Genomic DNA, 24,564 nt, shown 5'->3' on the forward strand with positions numbered 1-24,564 from the left:
AGTCTCAGTGATTTACACTGAACACTATGGGAGTCTCACTGATTAACACTGAACCCTGTGGGAATCTCACTGATTAACACTGACCCCTGTGGGAGTTCCACTGATTAACACTGAACCCTGTTGGAGTCTCACTGATTAACACTGAACCCTGTGGGAGTCTCACTGATTAACACTGCACCCTATAGGAGTCTCACTGATTAACACCGAACCCAATGGGAGTCTCACTGATTAACACTGAACCCTGTGGGAGTCTCACTGATTAACACTGAACCCTATGGGAGTCTCACTGATTAACACTAAACCCTGTGGGAGTCTCACTGATTAACACTGAACCCTGTGGGAGTCTCACTGATTAAAACTGAACACTATGGGAGTCTCACTGATTAACACTGAACCCTATGGGAGTCTCACCGATTAATACTGACCCTATGGGAGTCTCACTGATTAACACTGAACCCTGTGGGAGTCTCACTGATTAATACTGAACCCTATGGGAGTCTCACTGTATAACACTGAACCATGCGGGAGTCTCACTGATTAACACTGAACCCTATGGGAGTCTCACTGATTAACACTGAACCCTGGGGGAGTCTCACTGATTGACACTGAACCCTATGGGAGTCTCACTGATTAACACTGAACCCTGGGGGAGTCTCACTGATTGACACTGAACCCTATGGGAGTCTCACTGATTAACACTGAACCCTGTGGGAGTCTCACTGATTAACACTGAACCCTATGGGAGTCTCACTGATTAACACAGAACCCTGTGGGTGTCTCACTGATTAACACTGAACCCTGTGGGAGTCTCACTGATTAACACTGAACCCTATGGGAGTCTCACTGATTAACACTGAACCCTATGGGAGTCTCACTGATTAACACTGAACCCTATGGGAGTCTCACTGATTAACACTGAACCCTGTGGGAGTCTCACTGATTAACACTGAACCCTATGGGAGTCTCACTGATTAACACAGAACCCTGTGGGTGTCTCACTGATTAACACTGAACACTATGGGAGTCTCACTGATTAACACTGAACCCTGTGGGAATCTCACTGATTAACACTGAACCCTATGGGAGTCTCACTGATTAACACTGAACCCTATGGGAGTCTCACTGATTAACACAGAACCCTGTGGGTGTCTCACTGATTAACACTGAACCCTGTGGGAGTCTCACTGATTAACACTGAACCCTATGGGAGTCTCACCGATTAACACTGAACCCTATGGGAGTCTCACTGATTAACACTGAACCCTATGGGAGTCTCACTGATTAACACTGAACCCTGTGGGAGTCTCACTGATTAACACTGAACCCTATGGGAGTCTCACTGATTAACACAGAACCCTGTGGGTGTCTCACTGATTAACACTGAACACTATGGGAGTCTCACTGATTAACACTGAACCCTGTGGGAATCTCACTGATTAACACTGAACCCTATGGGAGTCTCACTGATTAACACTGAAACCTATGGGAGTCTCACTGATTAACACTGAACCCTATGGGAGTCTCACTGATTAACACTGCACCCTATAGGAGTCTCACTGATTAACACTAAACCCTGTGGGAGTCTCACTGATTAACACTGAACACTATGGGAGTCTCACTGATTAACACTGAACTATATGGGAGTCTCATTGATTAACACTGAACCCTATGGGAGTTCCACTGATTAACACTGAACCCTGTTGGAGTCTCACTGAATAACACTGAACCCTATGGGAGTCTCACTGATTAACACTAAACCCTATGGGAGTCTCACTGATTAACACTAAACCCTGTGGGAGTCTCACTGATTAACACTGAACCCTGTGGGAGTCTCACTGATTAACACTGAACCATATGGGAGTCTCATTGATTAACACTGAACCCTATGGGAGTCTCACTAATTAACACTGAACCCTGTGGGAGTCTCACTGATTAACACAGAACCCTGTGGGAGTCTCACTGATTAACACTGAACCCTCTGGGAGTTTCACTGATTAACACCGAACCCTATGGGAGTCTCACTGATTAACACTGAACCCTAAGGGAGTCTCACTGATTAACACCGAACCCTATGGGAGTCTCACTGATTAACACTGAACCCTATGGGAGTCTCACTGATTAACACTGAACCCTATGGGAATCTCACTGATTAGCAGTGAATCCTATGGAAATATCACTGATTAACACTGAACCCTATGGGAATCTCGCTGATTAACACCGAACCCAATGGGAGTCTCATTGATTAATACTGACCCCTATGGGAGTCTCACTGATTAACACTGAACCCTATGGGAGTCTCATTGATTAACACTAAACCCTGTGGGAGTCTCACTGATTTACACTGAACCCTGTGGGAGTCTCACTGATTAACACTGAACCATATGGGAGTCTCATTGATTAACACTGAACCCTATGGGAGTCTCACTAATTAAGACTGAACCCTGTGGGAGTCTCACTGATTAACACAGAACCCTGTGGGAGTCTCACTGATTAACACTGAACCCTCTGGGAGTTTCACTGATTAACACTGAACCCTATGGGAGTCTCACTGATTAACACTAAACCCTGTGGGAGTCTCACTGATTAACACTGAACCCTGTGGGAGTCTCACTGATTAACACTGAACCATATGGGAGTCTCATTGATTAACACTGAACCCTATGTGAGTCTCACTAATTAAGACTGAACCCTGTGGGAGTCTCACTGATTAACACAGAACCCCGTGGGAGTCTCACTGATTAACACTGAACCCTCTGGGAGTTTCACTGATTAACACCGAACCCTATGGGAGTCTCACTGATTAACACTGAACCCTATGGGAGTCTCACTGATTAACACTGAACCCTATGGGAGTCTCACTGATTAACACTGAACCCTATGGGAGTCTCACTGATTAACACCGAACTCTATGGGAGTCATACTGATTAACACCGGACCCAATGGGAGTCTCAGTGATTTACACTGAACACTATGGGAGTCTCACTGATTAACACTGAACCCTATGGGAGTCTCACTGATTAATACTGAACCCTATGTGAGTCTCACCAATTAACACTGAACCCTGTGGGAGTCTTACTGATTAACACTGAACCCTATGGGAATCTCGCTGATTAACACTGAACCCTGTGGGAGTCTCACTTATTAACACTGAACCCTATGGGAGTCTGACTGATTAACACTGAACCCTATGGGAGTCTCACTGATTAACACCGAACCCTGTGGGAGCCCCACTGATTAACACTGAACCCTATGGGAGTCTCACTGATTAACACTGAACCCTATGGGAGTCTCACTGATTAACACTGAGCCCTGTGGGAGTCTCACTGATTAACACTGAGCCCTGTGGGAGTCTCACTGATTAACACTGAGCCCTGTGGGAGACTCACTGATTAACACTGAACTCTGTGGGAGTCTCACTGATTAACACTGAACCCTGTGGGAGTCTCACTGATTAATACTGAACCCTATGGGAGTCTCACTGATTAACACTGAACCCTGTGGGAGTCTCACTGATTAACACTGAACCCTGTGGGAGTCTCACTGATTAACACTGAACCCTATGGGAGTCTCACTGATTAACACTGCACCCTATAGGAGTCTCACTGATTAACACCGAACCCAATGGGAGTCTCAGTGATTTACACTGAACACTATGGGAGTCTCACTGATTAACACTGAACCCTGTGGGAATCTCACTGATTAACACTGACCCCTGTGGGAGTTCCACTGATTAACACTGAACCCTGTTGGAGTCTCACTGATTAACACTGAACCCTGTGGGAGTCTCACTGATTAACACTGCACCCTATAGGAGTCTCACTGATTAACACCGAACCCAATGGGAGTCTCACTGATTAACACTGAACCCTGTGGGAGTCTCACTGATTAACACTGAACCCTATGGGAGTCTCACTGATTAACACTAAACCCTGTGGGAGTCTCACTGATTAACACTGAACCCTGTGGGAGTCTCACTGATTAAAACTGAACACTATGGGAGTCTCACTGATTAACACTGAACCCTATGGGAGTCTCACCGATTAATACTGACCCTATGGGAGTCTCACTGATTAACACTGAACCCTGTGGGAGTCTCACTGATTAATACTGAACCCTATGGGAGTCTCACTGTATAACACTGAACCCTGCGGGAGTCTCACTGATTAACACTGAACCCTATGGGAGTCTCACTGATTAACACTGAACCCTGGGGGAGTCTCACTGATTGACACTGAACCCTATGGGAGTCTCACTGATTAACACTGAACCCTGGGGGAGTCTCACTGATTGACACTGAACCCTATGGGAGTCTCACTGATTAACACTGAACCCTGTGGGAGTCTCACTGATTAACACTGAACCCTATGGGAGTCTCACTGATTAACACAGAACCCTGTGGGTGTCTCACTGATTAACACTGAACCCTGTGGGAGTCTCACTGATTAACACTGAACCCTATGGGAGTCTCACTGATTAACACTGAACCCTATGGGAGTCTCACTGATTAACACTGAACCCTATGGGAGTCTCACTGATTAACACTGAACCCTGTGGGAGTCTCACTGATTAACACTGAACCCTATGGGAGTCTCACTGATTAACACAGAACCCTGTGGGTGTCTCACTGATTAACACTGAACACTATGGGAGTCTCACTGATTAACACTGAACCCTGTGGGAATCTCACTGATTAACACTGAACCCTATGGGAGTCTCACTGATTAACACTGAACCCTATGGGAGTCTCACTGATTAACACAGAACCCTGTGGGTGTCTCACTGATTAACACTGAACCCTGTGGGAGTCTCACTGATTAACACTGAACCCTATGGGAGTCTCACCGATTAACACTGAACCCTATGGGAGTCTCACTGATTAACACTGAACCCTATGGGAGTCTCACTGATTAACACTGAACCCTGTGGGAGTCTCACTGATTAATACTGAACCCTATGGGAGTCTCACTGATTAACACTGAACCCTATGGGAGTCTCACTGATTAACACTGAACCCTGTGGGAGTCTCACTGATTAACACTGAACCCTATGGGAGTCTCACTGATTAACACAGAACCCTGTGGGTGTCTCACTGATTAACACTGAACACTATGGGAGTCTCACTGATTAACACTGAACCCTATGGGAGTCTCACTGATTAACACTGCACCCTATAGGAGTCTCACTGATTAACACTAAACCCTGTGGGAGTCTCACTGATTAACACTGAACACTATGGGAGTCTCACTGATTAACACTGAACCATATGGGAGTCTCATTGATTAACACTGAACCCTATGGGAGTTCCACTGATTAACACTGAACCCTGTTGGAGTCTCACTGAATAACACTGAACCCTATGGGAGTCTCACTGATTAACACTAAACCCTATGGGAGTCTCACTGATTAACACTAAACCCTGTGGGAGTCTCACTGATTAACACTGAACCCTGTGGGAGTCTCACTGATTAACACTGAACCATATGGGAGTCTCATTGATTAACACTGAACCCTATGGGAGTCTCACTAATTAACACTGAACCCTGTGGGAGTCTCACTGATTAACACAGAACCCTGTGGGAGTCTCACTGATTAACACTGAACCCTCTGGGAGTTTCACTGATTAACACCGAACCCTATGGGAGTCTCACTGATTAACACTGAACCCTAAGGGAGTCTCACTGATTAACACCGAACCCTATGGGAGTCTCACTGATTAACACTGAACCCTATGGGAGTCTCACTGATTAACACTGAACCCTATGGGAATCTCACTGATTAGCAGTGAATCCTATGGAAATATCACTGATTAACACTGAACCCTATGGGAATCTCGCTGATTAACACCGAACCCAATGGGAGTCTCATTGATTAATACTGACCCCTATGGGAGTCTCACTGATTAACACTGAACCCTATGGGAGTCTCATTGATTAACACTAAACCCTGTGGGAGTCTCACTGATTAACACTGAACCCTGTGGGAGTCTCACTGATTAACACTGAACCATATGGGAGTCTCATTGATTAACACTGAACCCTATGGGAGTCTCACTAATTAAGACTGAACCCTGTGGGAGTCTCACTGATTAACACAGAACCCTGTGGGAGTCTCACTGATTAACACTGAACCCTCTGGGAGTTTCACTGATTAACACTGAACCCTATGGGAGTCTCACTGATTAACACTAAACCCTGTGGGAGTCTCACTGATTAACACTGAACCCTGTGGGAGTCTCACTGATTAACACTGAACCATATGGGAGTCTCATTGATTAACACTGAACCCTATGTGAGTCTCACTAATTAAGACTGAACCCTGTGGGAGTCTCACTGATTAACACAGAACCCCGTGGGAGTCTCACTGATTAACACTGAACCCTCTGGGAGTTTCACTGATTAACACCGAACCCTATGGGAGTCTCACTGATTAACACTGAACCCTATGGGAGTCTCACTGATTAACACTGAACCCTATGGGAGTCTCACTGATTAACACTGAACCCTATGGGAGTCTCACTGATTAACACCGAACTCTATGGGAGTCATACTGATTAACACCGGACCCAATGGGAGTCTCAGTGATTTACACTGAACACTATGGGAGTCTCACTGATTAACACTGAACCCTATGGGAGTCTCACTGATTAATACTGAACCCTATGTGAGTCTCACCAATTAACACTGAACCCTGTGGGAGTCTTACTGATTAACACTGAACCCTATGGGAATCTCGCTGATTAACACTGAACCCTGTGGGAGTCACACTTATTAACACTGAACCCTATGGGAGTCTGACTGATTAACACTGAACCCTATGGGAGTCTCACTGATTAACACCGAACCCTGTGGGAGCCCCACTGATTAACACTGAACCCTATGGGAGTCTCACTGATTAACACTGAACCCTATGGGAGTCTCACTGATTAACACTGAGCCCTGTGGGAGTCTCACTGATTAACACTGAGCCCTGTGGGAGTCTCACTGATTAACACTGAGCCCTGTGGGAGACTCACTGATTAACACTGAACTCTGTGGGAGTCTCACTGATTAACACTGAACCCTGTGGGAGTCTCACTGATTAATACTGAACCCTATGGGAGTCTCACTGATTAACACTGAACCCTGTGGGAGTCTCACTGATTAACACTGAACCCTGTGGGAGTCTCACTGATTAAAACTGAACCCTATGGGAGTCTCACTGATTAACACTGAACCCTATGGGAGTCTCACCGTTTAATACTGACCCTATGGGAGTCTCAATGATTAACACTGAACCCTGTGTGAGTCTCACTGATTAACACTGAACCATATGGGAATCTCGCTGATTAACACTGAACCCTGTGGGAGTCTCACTGATTAACACTGAACCCTATGGGAGTCTCACTGATTAACACTGAACCCTGGGGGAGTCTCACTGATTGACACTGAACCCTATGGGAGACTCACTGATTAACACTGAACCCTGTGGGAGTCTCACTGATTAACACTGAACCCTATGGGAGTCTCACTGATTAACACAGAACCCTGTGGGTGTCTCACTGATTAACACTGAACCCTGTGGGAGTCTCACTGATTAACACTGAACCCTATAGGAGTCTCACTGATTAACACTGAACCATATGGGAGTCTCACTGATTAACACTGAACCCTATGGGAGTCTCACTGATTAACACTGAACCCTATGGGAGTCTCACTGATTAACACTGCACCCTATAGGAGTCTCACTGATTAACACCGAACCCAATGGGAGTCTCAGTGATTTACACTGAACACTATGGGAGTCTCACTGATTAACACTGAATCCTGTGGGAATCTCACTGATTAACACTGAACCCTGTGGGAGTTCCACTGATTAACACTGAACCCTGTTGGAGTCTCACTGATTAACACTGAACCCTATGGGAGTCTCATTGATTAATACTGAACCCTATGGGAGTCTCACTGATTAACAGATGAACCCTGTGGGAGTCTCACTGATTAACACTGAACCCTATGGGAGTCTCACTGAGAAACAATGAACCCTATGGGAGTCTCACTGATTAACACCGAACCCTATGGGAGTCTCACTGATTAACACTGAACCCTGTGGGAGTCTCACTGATTAACACTGAACCCTATGGGAGTCTCACTGATTAACACTGAACCCTATGGGAGTCTCACTGATTAACACTGAACCCTATGGGAGTCTCACTGATTAACACTGCACCCTATAGGAGTCTCACTGATTAACACCGAACCCAATGGGAGTCTCAGTGATTTAAACTGAACACTATGGGAGTCTCACTGATTAACACTGAACCCTGTGGGAATCTCACTGATTAACACTGAACCCTGTGGGAGTTCCACTGATTAACACTGAACCCTGTTGGAGTCTCACTGATTAACACTGAACCCTATGGGAGTCTCATTGATTAACACTGAACCCTATGGGAGTCTCACTGATTAACACTAAACCCTGTGGGAGTCTCACTGATTAACACTGAACCCTGTGGGAGTCTCACTTATTAACACTGAACCATATGGGAGTCTCATTGATTAACACTGAACCCTATGGGAGTCTCACTAATTAACACTGAACCCTGTGGGAGTCTCACTGATTAACACAGAACCCTGTGGGAGTCTCACTTATTAACACTTAACCATATGGGAGTCTCATTGATTAACACTGAACCCTATGAGAGTCTCACTAATTAACACTGAACCCTGTGGGAGTCTCACTGATTAACACTGAACCCTATGGGAATCTCGCTGATTAACACCGAACCCAATGGGAGCCTCATTGATTAATACTGACCCCTATGGGAGTCTCACTGATTAACACTGAACCCTATGGGAGTCTCACTGATTAACACTAAACCCTGTGGGAGTCTCACTGATTAACACTGAACCCTGTGGGAGTCTCACTGATTAACACTGAACCATATGGGAGTCTCATTGATTAACACTGAACGCTATGGGAATCTCACTGATTAACACTGAACCCTCTGGGAGTTTCACTGATTAACACCGAACCCTATGGGAGTCTCACTGATTAACACTGAACCCTAAGGGAGTCTCACTGATTAACACCGAACCCTATTGGAGTATCACTGATTAACACTGAACCCTATGGGAGTCTCACTGATTAACACTGAACCCTATGGGAGTCTCACTGATTAACACCGAACTCTATAGGAGTCTTACTGATTAACACCGAACCCAATGGGAGTCTCAGTGATTTACACTGAACACTATGGGAGTCTCACTGATTAACACTGAACCCTATGGGAGTCTCACTGATTAACACCGAACCCTGTGGGAGCCCCACTGATTAACACTGAACCCTATGGGAGTCTCACTGATTAACACTGAACCCTATGGGAGTCTCACTGATTAACACTGAGCCCTGTGGGAGTCTCACTGATTAACACTGAGCCCTGTGGGAGTCTCACTGATTAACACTGAGCCCTGTGGGAGACTCACTGATTAACACTGAACTCTGTGGGAGTCTCACTGATTAACACTGAACCCTGTGGGAGTCTCACTGATTAAAACTGAACCCTATGGGAGTCTCACTGATTAACACTGAACCCTATGGGAGTCTTACCGTTTAATACTGACCCTATGGGAGTCTCAATGATTAACACTGAACACTGTGGGAGTCTCACTGATTAACACTGAACCCTATGGGAATCTCGCTGATTAACACTGACCCCTGTGGGAGTCTCACTGATTAACACTGAACCCTATGGGAGTCTCACTGATTAACACTGAACCCTGGGGGAGTCTCACTGATTGACACTGAACCCTATGGGAGTCTCACTGATTAACACTGAACCCTGTGGGAGTCTCACTGATTAACACTGAACCCTATGGGAGTCTCACTGATTAACACAGAACCCTGTGGGTGTCTCACTGATTAACACTGAACCCTGTGGGAGTCTCACTGATTAACACTGAACCCATGGGAGTCTCACTGATTAACACTGAACCATATGGGAGTCTCACTGATTAACACTGAACCCTATGGGAGTCTCACTGATTAACACTGAACCCTGTGGGAATCTCACTGATTAACACTGAACCCTGTGGGAGTTCCACTGATTAACACTGAACCCTGTTGGAGTCTCACTGATTAACACTGAACCCTATGGGAGTCTCATTGATTAATACTGAACCCTATGGGAGTCTCACTGATTAACACATGAACCCTGTGGGAGTCTCACTGATTAACATTGAACCCTATGGGAGTCTCACTGATTAACAATGAACCCTATGGGAGTCTCACTGATTAACACCGAACCCTATGGGAGTCTCACTGATTAACACTGAACCCTGTGGGAGTCTCACTGATTAACACTGAACCCTATGGGAGTCTCACTGATTAACACTGAACCCAATGGGAGTCTCATTGATTAACACTGAACCCTGTGGGAGTCTCACTGATTAACACTGAACCCTGTGGGAGTCTCACTGATTAACACCGAACCCTGTGGGAGTCTCACTGATTAACACTGAACCCTGTGGAAGTTTCACTGATTAACACTGAACCCTGTGGGAGTCTCATTGATTAACACTGAAACCCTGTGGGAGTCTCACTGATTAACACTGAACCTTATGGGAGTCTCACTGATTAACACTGATCCCTGTGGGAGTCTCACTGATTAACACTGAACCCTATGGAAGTCTCAGTGATTAACACTGAACCCTATGGGAGTCTCACTGATTAACACTGAATCCTGTGGGAATCTCACTGATTAACACTGAACCCTGTGGGAGTTCCACTGATTTACACTGAACCCTGTTGGAGTCTCACTGATTAACACTGAACCCTATGGGAGTCTCATTGATTAATACTGAACCCTATGGGAGTCTCACTGATTAACAGATGAACCCTGTGGGAGTCTCACTGATTAACACTGAACCCTATGGGAGTCTCACTGAGAAACAATGAACCCTATGGGAGTCTCACTGATTAACACCGAACCCTATGGGAGTCTCACTGATTAACACTGAACCCTGTGGGAGTCTCACTGATTAACACTGAACCCTATGGGAGTCTCACTGATTAACACTGAACCCTATGGGAGTCTAACTGATTAACACTGAACCCTATGGGAGTCTCACTGATTAACACTGCACCCTATAGGAGTCTCACTGATTAACACCGAACCCAATGGGAGTCTCAGTGATTTAAACTGAACACTATGGGAGTCTCACTGATTAACACTGAACCCTGTGGGAATCTCACTGATTAACACTGAACCCTGTGGGAGTTCCACTGATTAACACTGAACCCTGTTGGAGTCTCACTGATTAACACTGAACCCTATGGGAGTCTCATTGATTAACACTGAACCCTATGGGAGTCTCACTGATTAACACTAAACCCTGTGGGAGTCTCACTGATTAACACTGAACCCTGTGGGAGTCTCACTTATTAACACTGAACCATATGGGAGTCTCATTGATTAACACTGAACCCTATGGGAGTCTCACTAATTAACACTGAACCCTGTGGGAGTCTCACTGATTAACACAGAACCCTGTGGGAGTCTCACTTATTAACACTTAACCATATGGGAGTCTCATTGATTAACACTGAACCCTATGAGAGTCTCACTAATTAACACTGAACCCTGTGGGAGTCTCACTGATTAACACTGAACCCTATGGGAATCTCGCTGATTAACACCGAACCCAATGGGAGCCTCATTGATTAATACTGACCCCTATGGGAGTCTCACTGATTAACACTGAACCCTATGGGAGTCTCACTGATTAACACTAAACCCTGTGGGAGTCTCACTGATTAACACTGAACCCTGTGGGAGTCTCACTGATTAACACTGAACCATATGGGAGTCTCATTGATTAACACTGAACGCTATGGGAATCTCACTGATTAACACTGAACCCTCTGGGAGTTTCACTGATTAACACCGAACCCTATGGGAGTCTCACTGATTAACACTGAACCCTAAGGGAGTCTCACTGATTAACACCGAACCCTATTGGAGTATCACTGATTAACACTGAACCCTATGGGAGTCTCACTGATTAACACTGAACCCTATGGGAGTCTCACTGATTAACACCGAACTCTATAGGAGTCTTACTGATTAACACCGAACCCAATGGGAGTCTCAGTGATTTACACTGAACACTATGGGAGTCTCACTGATTAACACTGAACCCTATGGGAGTCTCACTGATTAACACCGAACCCTGTGGGAGCCCCACTGATTAACACTGAACCCTATGGGAGTCTCACTGATTAACACTGAACCCTATGGGAGTCTCACTGATTAACACTGAGCCCTGTGGGAGTCTCACTGATTAACACTGAGCCCTGTGGGAGTCTCACTGATTAACACTGAGCCCTGTGGGAGACTCACTGATTAACACTGAACTCTGTGGGAGTCTCACTGATTAACACTGAACCCTGTGGGAGTCTCACTGATTAAAACTGAACCCTATGGGAGTCTCACTGATTAACACTGAACCCTATGGGAGTCTTACCGTTTAATACTGACCCTATGGGAGTCTCAATGATTAACACTGAACACTGTGGGAGTCTCACTGATTAACACTGAACCCTATGGGAATCTCGCTGATTAACACTGACCCCTGTGGGAGTCTCACTGATTAACACTGAACCCTATGGGAGTCTCACTGATTAACACTGAACCCTGGGGGAGTCTCACTGATTGACACTGAACCCTATGGGAGTCTCACTGATTAACACTGAACCCTGTGGGAGTCTCACTGATTAACACTGAACCCTATGGGAGTCTCACTGATTAACACAGAACCCTGTGGGTGTCTCACTGATTAACACTGAACCCTGTGGGAGTCTCACTGATTAACACTGAACCCATGGGAGTCTCACTGATTAACACTGAACCATATGGGAGTCTCACTGATTAACACTGAACCCTATGGGAGTCTCACTGATTAACACTGAACCCTGTGGGAATCTCACTGATTAACACTGAACCCTGTGGGAGTTCCACTGATTAACACTGAACCCTGTTGGAGTCTCACTGATTAACACTGAACCCTATGGGAGTCTCATTGATTAATACTGAACCCTATGGGAGTCTCACTGATTAACACATGAACCCTGTGGGAGTCTCACTGATTAACATTGAACCCTATGGGAGTCTCACTGATTAACAATGAACCCTATGGGAGTCTCACTGATTAACACCGAACCCTATGGGAGTCTCACTGATTAACACTGAACCCTGTGGGAGTCTCACTGATTAACACTGAACCCTATGGGAGTCTCACTGATTAACACTGAACCCAATGGGAGTCTCATTGATTAACACTGAACCCTGTGGGAGTCTCACTGATTAACACTGAACCCTGTGGGAGTCTCACTGATTAACACCGAACCCTGTGGGAGTCTCACTGATTAACACTGAACCCTGTGGAAGTTTCACTGATTAACACTGAACCCTGTGGGAGTCTCATTGATTAACACTGAAACCCTGTGGGAGTCTCACTGATTAACACTGAACCTTATGGGAGTCTCACTGATTAACACTGATCCCTGTGGGAGTCTCACTGATTAACACTGAACCCTATGGAAGTCTCAGTGATTAACACTGAACCCTATGGGAGTCTCACTGATTAACACTGAACCCTATGGGAGTCTCACTGATTAACACTGAACCCTATGGGAGTCTCACTGATTAACACTGAACCCTGTGGGAGTCTCACTGATTAACACTGAACCCTATGGGAGTCTCACTGATTAACACCGAACCCTATGGGAGTCTCACTGATTAACACTGAATCCCATGGGAGTCTCACTGATTAACACTGAACCCTATGGGAGTCTCACTGATTAACACCGAACCCTATGGGAGTCTCACTGATTAACACTGAACCCTGTGGGAGTCTCACTGATTAACACTGAACCCTGTGGGAGTCTCACTGATTAACACCGAACCCTGTGGGAGTCTCACTGATTAACACTGAACCCTGTGGAAGTTTCACTGATTAACACTGAACCCTGTGGGAGTCTCATTGATTAACACTGAAACCCTGTGGGAGTCTCACTGATTAACACTGAACCTTATGGGAGTCTCACTGATTAACACTGATCCCTGTGGGAGTCTCACTGATTAACACTGAACCCTATGGAAGTCTCAGTGATTAACACTGAACCCTATGGGAGTCTCACTGATTAACACTGAACCCTATGGGAGTCTCACTGATTAACACTGAACCCTGTGGGAGTCTCACTGATTAACACTGAACCCTATGGGAGTCTCACTGATTAACACTGAACCCTATGGGAGTTTCACTGATTAACACTGAACCCTATGTGAGTCTCACCAATTAACACTGAACCCTGTGGGAGTCTCACTGATTAACACTGAACCCTATGGGAATCTTGCTGATTAACACTGAACCCTGTGAGAGTCTCACTTATTAACACTGAACCCTATGGGAGTCTGAGTGATTAACACTGAACCCTATAGGAGTCTCACTGATTAACACCGAACCCTGTGGGAGCCCCACTGATTAACACTGAACCCTATGGGAGTCTCACTGATTAACACTGAACCCTATGGGAGTCTCACTGATTAACACTGAGCCCTGTGGGAGTCTCACTGATTAACACTGAGCCCTGTGGGAGTCTCACTGATTAACACTGAGCCATGTGGGAGTCTCACTGATTAACACTGAACCCTGTGGGAGTCTCACTGATTAACACTGAACCCTGTGGGAGTCTCACTGATTAATACTGAACCCTATGGGAGTCTCACTGATTAACACTGAACCCTGTGGGAGTCTCACTGATTAACACTGAACCCTGTGGGAGTCTCACTGATTAAAACTGAACCCTATGGGAGTCTCACTGATTAACACTGAACCCTATGGGAGTCTCACCGATTAATACTGACCCTATGGGAGTCTCAATGATTAACACTGAACCCTGTGGAAGTGTCACTGATTAACACTGAACCCTTTGGGAATCTCGCTGATTAACACTGAACCCTGTGGGAGTCTCACTGATTAACACTGAACCCTGGGGGAGTCTCACTGATTGACACTGAACCCTATGGGAGTCTCACTGATTAACACTGAACCCTGTGGGAGTCTCACTGATTAACACTGAACCCTATGGGAGTATCACTGATTAACACAGAACCCTGTGGGTGTCTCACTGATTAACACTGAACCCTGTGGGAGTCTCACTGATTAACACTGAACCCTATGGGAGTCTCACTGATTAACACTGAAGCCTATGGGAGGCTCACTGATTAACACTGAACCCTATGGGAGTCTCACTGATTAACACTGAACCCTATGGGAGTCTCACTGATTAACACTGCACCCTATAGGAGTCTCACTGATTAACACCGAACCAAATGGGAGTCTCAGTGATTTACACTGAACACTATGAGAGTCTCACTGATTAACACTGAACCCTGTGGGAATCTCACTGATAACACTGAACCCTGTGGGAGTTCCACTGATTAACACTGAACCCTGTTGGAGTCTCACTGATTAACACTGAACCCTATGGGAGTCTCATTGATTAACACTGAACCCTATGGGAGTCTCACTGATTAACACTAAACCCTGTGGGAATCTCACTGATTAACACAGAACCCTGTGGGAGTCTCACTGATTAACACTGAACCCTCTGGGAGTTTCACTGATTAACACCGAACCCTATGGGAGTCTCACTGATTAACACTGAACCCTAAGGGAGTCTCACTGATTAACACCGAACCCTATGGGAGTCTCAGTGATTTACACTGAACACTATGGGAGTCTCACTGATTAACACTGAACCCAATGGGAGTCTCACTGATTAACACTGAACCCTATGTGAGTCTCACAGATTAACACTGAACCCTGTGGGAGTCTCACTGATTAACACTGAACCCTATGGGAATCTCGCTGATTAACACTGAACCCTGTGGGAGTCTCACTTATTAACACTGAACCCTATGGGAGTCTTACTGATTAACACTGAACCCTATGGGAGTCTCACTGATTAACACCGAACCCTGTGGGAGCCCCACTGATTAACACTGAACCCTATGGGAGTCTCACTGATTAACACTGAACCCTATGGGAGTCTCACTGATTAACACTGAACCCTATGGGAGTCTCACTGATTAACACTGAACCCTGTGGGAATCTCACTGATTAACACTGAACCCTGTGGGAGTTCCACTGATTAACACTGAACCCTGTTGGAGTCTCACTGATTAACACTGAACCCTATGGGAGTCTCATTGATTAATACTGAACCCTATGGGAGTCTCACTGATTAACACATGAACCCTGTGGGAGTCTCACTGATTAACACTGAACCCTATGGGAGTCTCACTGATTAACAATGAACCCTATGGGAGTCTCACTGATTAACACCGAACCCTATGGGAGTCTCACTGATTAACACTGAACCCTGTGGGAGTCTCACTGATTAACACTGAACCCTATGGGAGTCTCACTGATTAACACTGAACCCAATGGGAGTCTCATTGATTAACACTGAACCCTGTGGGAGTCTCACTGATTAACACTGAACCCTGTGGGAGTCTCACTGATTAACACCGAACCCTGTGGGAGTCTCACTGATTAACACTGAACCCTGTGGAAGTTTCACTGATTAACACTGAACCCTGTGGGAGTCTCATTGATTAACACTGAAACCCTGTGGGAGTCTCACTGATTAACACTGAACCTTATGGGAGTCTCACTGATTAACACGGAACCCTGTGGGAGTCTCACTGATTAACACTGAACCCTATGGAAGTTTCAGTGATTAACACTGAACCCTATGGGAGTCTCACTGATTAACACTGAACCCTATGGGAGTCTCACTGATTAACACTGAACCCTGTGGGAGTCTCACTGATTAACACTGAACCCTATGGGAGTCTCACTGATTAACACCGAACCCTATGGGAGTCTCACTGATTAACACTGAATCCCATGGGAGTCTCACTGATTAACACTGAACCCTATGGGAGTCTCACTGATTAACACTGAACCCTATGGGAGTCTCACTGATTAACACTGAACCCTATGTGAGTCTCACCGATTAACACTGAACCCTGTGGGAGTCTCACTAATTAACACTGAACCCTATGGGAATCTTGCTGATTAACACTGAACCCTGTGAGAGTCTCACTTATTAACACTGAACCCTATGGGAGTCTGAGTGATTAACACTGAACCCTATGGGAGTCTCACTGATTAACACCGAACCCTGTGGGAGCCCCACTGATTAACACTGAACCCTATGGGAGTCTCACTGATTAACACTGAACCCTATGGGAGTCTCACTGATTAACACTGAGCCCTGTGGGAGTCTCACTGATTAACACTGAGCCCTGTGGGAGTCTCACTGATTAACACTGAGCCATGTGGGAGTCTCACTGATTAACACTGAACCCTGTGGGAGTCTCACTGATTAACATTGAACCCTGTGGGAGTCTCACTGATTAATACTGAACCCTATGGGAGTCTCACTGATTAATACTGAACCCTGTGGGAGTCTCACTGATTAACACTGAACCCTGTGGGAGTCTCACTGATTAAAACTGAACCCTATGGGAGTCTCACTGATTAACACTGAACCCTATGGGAGTCTCACCGATTAATACTGACCCTATGGGAGTCTCAATGATTAACACTGAACCCTGTGGAAGTGTCACTGATTAACACTGAACCCTTTGGGAATCTCGCTGATTAACACTGAACCCTGTGGGAGTCTCACTGATTAACACTGAACCCTGGGGGAGTCTCACTGATTGACACTGAACCCTATGGGAGTCTCACTGATTAACACTGAACCCTGTGGGAGTCTCACTGATTAACACTGAACCCTATGGGAGTCTCACTGATTAACACTGAAGCCTATGGGAGGCTCACTGATTAACACTGAACCCTATGGGAGTCTCACTGATTAACACTGAACCCTATGGGAGTCTCACTGATTAACACTGCACCCTATAGGAGTCTCACTGATTAACACCGAACCAAATGGGAGTCTCAGTGATTTACACTGAACACTATGAGAGTCTCACTGATTAACACTGAACCCTGTGGGAATCTCACTGATAACACTGAACCCTGTGGGAGTTCCACTGATTAACACTGAACCCTGTTGGAGTCTCACTGATTAACACTGAACCCTATGGGAGTCTCATTGATTAACACTGAACCCTATGGGAGTCTCACTGATTAACACTAAACCCTGTGGGAATCTCACTGATTAACACAGAACCCTGTGGGAGTCTCACTGATTAACACTGAACCCTCTGGGAGTTTCACTGATTAACACCGAACCCTATGGGAGTCTCACTGATTAACACTGAACCCTAAGGGAGTCTCACTGATTAACACCGAACCCTATGGGAGTCTCAGTGATTTACACTGAACACTATGGGAGTCTCACTGATTAACACTGAACCCTATGGGAGTCTCACTGATTAACACTGAACCCTATGTGAGTCTCACAGATTAACACTGAACCCTGTGGGAGTCTCACTGATTGACACTGAACCCTATGGGAATCTCGCTGATTAACACTGAACCCTGTGGGAGTCTCACTTATTAACACTGAACCCTATGGGAGTCTTACTGATTAACACTGAACCCTATGGGAGTCTCACTGATTAACACCGAACCCTGTGGGAGCCCCACTGATTAACACTGAACCCTATGGGAGTCTCACTGATTAACACTGAACCCTATGGGAGTCTCACTGATTAACACTGAGCCCTGAGGGAGTCTCACTGATTAACACTGAGCCCTGTGGGAGTCTCACTGATTAACACTGAACCCTATGGGAGGCTCACTGATTAACACTGAACCCTATGGGAGTCTCAATGATTAACACTGAACCCTATGGGAGTCTCACTGATTAACACTGCACCCTATAGGAGTCTCACTGATTAACACCGAACCAAATGGGAGTCTCAGTGATTTACACTGAACACTATGAGAGTCTCACTGATTAACACTGAACCCTGTGGGAATCTCACTGATAACACTGAACCCTGTGGGAGTTCCACTGATTAACACTGAACCCTGTTGGAGTCTCACTGATTAACACTGAACCCTATGGGGCATTGATTAACACTGAACCCTATGGGAGTCTCACTGATTAACACTAAACCATGTGGGAGTCTCACTGATTAACACAGAACCCTGTGGGAGTCTCACTGATTAACACTGAACCCTCTGGGAGTTTCACTGATTAACACCGAACCCTATGGGAGTCTCACTGATTAACACTGAACCCTAAGGGAGTCTCACTGATTAACACCGAACCCTATGGGAGTCTCAGTGATTTACACTGAACACTATGGGAGTCTCACTGATTAACACTGAACCCTATGGGAGTCTCACTGATTAACACTGAACCCTATGTGAGTCTCACCGATTAACACTGAACCCTGTGGGAGTCTCACTGATTAACACTGAACCCTATGGGAATCTCGCTGATTAACACTGAACCCTGTGGGAGTCTCACTTATTAACACTGAACCCTATGGCAGTCTTACTGATTAACACTGAACCCTATCGGAGTCTCACTGATTAACACCGAACCCTGTGGGAGCCCCACTGATTAACACTGAACCCTATGGGAGCCTCACTGATTAACACTGAACCCTATGGGAGTCTCACTGATTAACACCGAACCCTGTGGGAGCCCCACTGATTAACACTGAACCCTATGGGAGTCTCACTGATTAACACCGAACCCTGTGGGAGCCCCACTGATTAACACTGAACCCTATGGGAGTCTCACTGATTAACACTGAACCCTATGGGAGTCTCACTGATTAACACTGAGCCCTGAGGGAGTCTCACTGATTAACACTGAGCCCTGTGGGAGTCTCACTGATTAACACTGAACCCTATGGGAGTCTCATTGATTAACACTGAACCCTATGGGAGTCTCACTGATTAACACTAAACCCTGTGGGAATCTCACTGATTAACACAGAACCCTGTGGGAGTCTCACTGATTAACACTGAACCCTCTGGGAGTTTCACTGATTAACACCGAACCCTATGGGAGTCTCACTGATTAACACTGAACCCTAAGGGAGTCTCACTGATTAACACCGAACCCTATGGGAGTCTCAGTGATTTACACTGAACACTATGGGAGTCTCACTGATTAACACTGAACCTGATGGGAGTCTCACTGATTAACACTGAACCCTATTTGAGTCTCACAGATTAACACTGAACCCTGTGGGAGTCTCACTGATTAACACTGAACCCTATGGGAATCTCGCTGATTAACACTGAACCCTGTGGGAGTCTCACTTATTAACACTGAACCCTATGGGAGTCTTACTGATTAACACTGAACCCTATGGGAGTCTCACTGAATAACACCGAACCCTGTGGGAGCCCCACTGATTAACACTGAACCCTATGGGAGTCTCACTGATTAACACTGAACCCTATGGGAGTCTCACTGATTAACACTGAGCCCTGAGGGAGTCTCACTGATTAACACTGAGCCCTGTGGGAGTCTCACTGATTAACACTGAACCCTATGGAAGGCTCACTGATTAACACTGAACCCTATGGGAGTCTCAATGATTAACACTGAACCCTATGGGAGTCTCACTGATTAACACTGCACCCTATAGGAGTCTTACTGATTAACACCGAACCAAATGGGAGTCTCAGTGATTTACACTGAACACTATGAGAGTCTCACTGATTAACACTGAACCCTGTGGGAATCTCACTGATAACACTGAACCCTGTGGGAGTTCCACTGATTAACACTGAACCCTGTTGGAGTCTCACTGATTAACACTGAACCCTATGGGAGTCTCATTGATTAACACTTAACCCTATGGGAGTCTCACTGATTAACACTAAACCATGTGGGAGTCTCACTGATTAACACAGAACCCTGTGGGAGTCTCACTGATTAACACTGAACCCTCTGGGAGTTTCACTGATTAACACCGAACCCTATGGGAGTCTCACTGATTAACACTGAACCCTAAGGGAGTCTCACTGATTAACACCGAACCCTATGGGAGTCTGAGTGATTTACACTGAACACTATGGGAGTCTCACTGATTAACACTGAACCCTATGGGAGTCTCACTGATTAACACTGAACCCTATGTGAGTCTCACCGATTAACACTGAACCCTGTGGGAGTCTCACTGATTAACACTGAACCCTATGGGAATCTCGCTGATTAACACTGAACCCTGTGGGAGTCTCACTTATTAACACTGAACCCTATGGCAGTCTTACTGATTAACACTGAACCCTATGGGAGTCTCACTGATTAACACCGAACCCTGTGGGAGCCCCACTGATTAACACTGAACCCTATGGGAGTCTCACTGATTAACACTGAACCCTATGGGAGTCTCACTGATTAACACCGAACCCTGTGGGAGCCCCACTGATTAACACTGAACCCTATGGGAGTCTCCCTGATTAACACTGAACCCTATGGGAGTCTCACTGATTAACACTGAGCCCTGAGGGAGTCTCACTGATTAACACTGAGCCCTGTGGGAGTCTCACTGATTAACACTGAGCCCTGTGGGAGTCTCACTGATTAACACTGAACCCTGTGGGAGTCTCACTGATTAACACTGAACCCCGTGGGAGTCTCACTGATTAATACTGAACCCTATGGGAGTCTCACTGATTAACACTGAACCCTGTGGGAGTCTCACTGATTAACACTGAACCCTGTGGGAGTCTCACTGATTAAAACTGAACCCTATGGGAGTCTCACTGATTAACACTGAACCCTATGGGAGTCTTACCGATTAATACTGACCCTATGGGAGTCTCAATGATTAACACTGAACCCTGTGGGAGTCTCACTGATTAACACTGAACCCTATGGGAATCTCGCTGATTAACACTGAACCCTGTGGGAGTCTCACTGATTAACACTGAACCCTATGGGAGTCTCAATGATCAACACTGAACCCTGGGGGAGTCTCACTGATTAACAATGAACCCTATGGGAGTCTCACTGATTAACACAGCACCCTGTGGGTGTCTCACTGATTAACACTGAACCCTGTGGGAGTCTCACTGATTAACACTGAACCCTGTGGGAGTCTCACTGATTAACACTGAACCCTATGGGAGTCTCACTGATTAACACAGCACCCTGTGGGTGTCTCACTGATTAACACTGAACCCTGTGGGAGTCTCACTGATTAACACTGAACCCTATGGGAGTCTCACTGATTAACACTGAACCCTATGGGAGTCTCACTGATTAACACTGAACCCTATGGGAGTCTCACTGATTAACACTGAACCCTATGGGAGTCTCACTGATTAACACTGCACCCTATAGGAGTCTCACTGATTAACACCGAACCCAATGGGTGTCTCAGTGATTTACACTGAACACTATGGGAGTCTCACTGATTAACACTGAACCCTGTGGGAATCTCACTGATTAACACTGAACCCTGTGGGAGTTCCACTGATTAACACTGAACCCTGTTGGAGTCTCACTGATAAACACTGACCCCTATGGGAGTCTCATTGATTAACACTGAACCCTATGGGAGTCTCACTGATTAACACTAAACCCTGTGGGAGTCTCACTGATTAACACTGAACCCTGTGGGAGTCTCACTGATTAACACTGAACCATATGGGAGTCTCATTGATTAACACTGAACCCTGTGGGAGTCTCACTGATTAACACAGAACCCTGTGGGAGTCTCACGGATTAACACTGAACCCTCTGGGAGTTTCACTGATTAATACCGAACTCTATGGGAGTCTTACTGATTAACACCGAACCCAATGGGAGTCTCAGTAATTTACACTGAACACTATGGGAGTCTCACTGATTAACACTGAACCCTATGGGAGTCTCACTGATTAACACTGAAACCTATGTGAGTCTCACCGATTAACACTGAACCCTGTGGGAGTCTCACTGATTAACACTGAACCCTATGCGAATCTCGCTGATTAACACTGAACCCTGTGGGAGTCTCACTTATTAACACTGAACCCTATGGGAGTCTGACTGATTAACACTGAACCCTATGGGAGTCTCACTGATTAACACCGAACCCTGTGGGAGTCTCACTGATTAACACTAAACCCTGTGGGAGTCTCACTGATTAACACTGAACCCTGTGGGAGTCTCACTGATTAACACTGAACCATATGGGAGTCTCATTGATTAACACTGAAACCTGTGGGAGTCTCACTGATTAACACAGAACCCTGTGGGAGTCTCACTGATTAACACTGAACCCTCTGGGAGTTTCACTGATTAATACCGAACTCTATGGGAGTCTTACTGATTAACACCGAACCCAATGGGAGTCTCAGTGATTTACACTGAACACTATGGGAGTCTCACTGATTAACACTGAACCCTATGTGAGTCTCACCGATTAACACTGAACCCTGTGGGAGTCTCACTGATTAACACTGAACCCTATGGGAATCTCGCTGATTAACACTGAACCCTGTGGGAGTCTCACTTATTAACACTGAACCCTATGGGAGTCTGACTGATTAACACTGAACCCTATGGGAGTCTCACTGATTAACACCGAACCCTGTGGGAGCCCCACTGATTAACACTGAACCCTATGTGAGTCTCAGTGATTAACACTGAACCCTATGGGAGTCTCACTGATTAACACTGAGCCCTGTGGGAGTCTCACTGATTAACACTGAGCCCTGTGGGAGTCTCACTGATTAACACTGAGCCCTGTGGGAGTCTCACTGATTAACACTGAACTCTGTGGGAGCCTCACTGATTAACACTGAACCCTGTGGGAGTCTCACTGATTAATACTGAACCCTATGGGAGTCTCACTGATTAACACTGAACCCTGTGGGAGTCTCACTGATTAACACTGAACCCTGTGGGAGTCTCACTGATTAAAACTGAACCCTATGGGAGTCTCTCTGATTAACACTGAACCCTGTGGGAATCTCACTGATTAACACTGAACCCTGTGGGAGTTCCACTGATTAACACTGAACCCTGTTGGAGTCTCACTGATTAACACTGAACCCTCTGGGAGTTTCACTGATTAATACCGAACTCTATGGGAGTCTTACTGATTAACACCGAACCCAATGGGAGTCTCAGTAATTTACACTGAACACTATGGGAGTCTCACTGATTAACACTGAACCCTATGGGAGTCTCACTGATTAACACTGAAACCTATGTGAGTCTCACCGATTAACACTGAACCCTGTGGGAGTCTCACTGATTAACACTGAACCCTATGCGAATCTCGCTGATTAACACTGAACCCTGTGGGAGTCTCACTTATTAACACTGAACCCTATGGGAGTCTGACTGATTAACAATGAACCCTATGGGAGTCTCACTGATTAACACCGAACCCTGTGGGAGTCTCACTGATTAACACTAAACCCTGTGGGAGTCTCACTGATTAACACTGAACCCTGTGGGAGTCTCACTGATTAACACTGAACCATATGGGAGTCTCATTGATTAACACTGAAACCTGTGGGAGTCTCACTGATTAACACAGAACCCTGTGGGAGTCTCACTGATTAACACTGA

This window comes from Petromyzon marinus, unplaced genomic scaffold, assembly GCF_048934315.1.
Source record: "Petromyzon marinus isolate PM22_M1 ecotype Great Lakes invasive population unplaced genomic scaffold, UKy_Petmar_22M1.pri1.0 PM_Scaffold_6, whole genome shotgun sequence".
NCBI classification, from domain to species: Eukaryota; Metazoa; Chordata; class Hyperoartia; order Petromyzontiformes; family Petromyzontidae; genus Petromyzon; species Petromyzon marinus.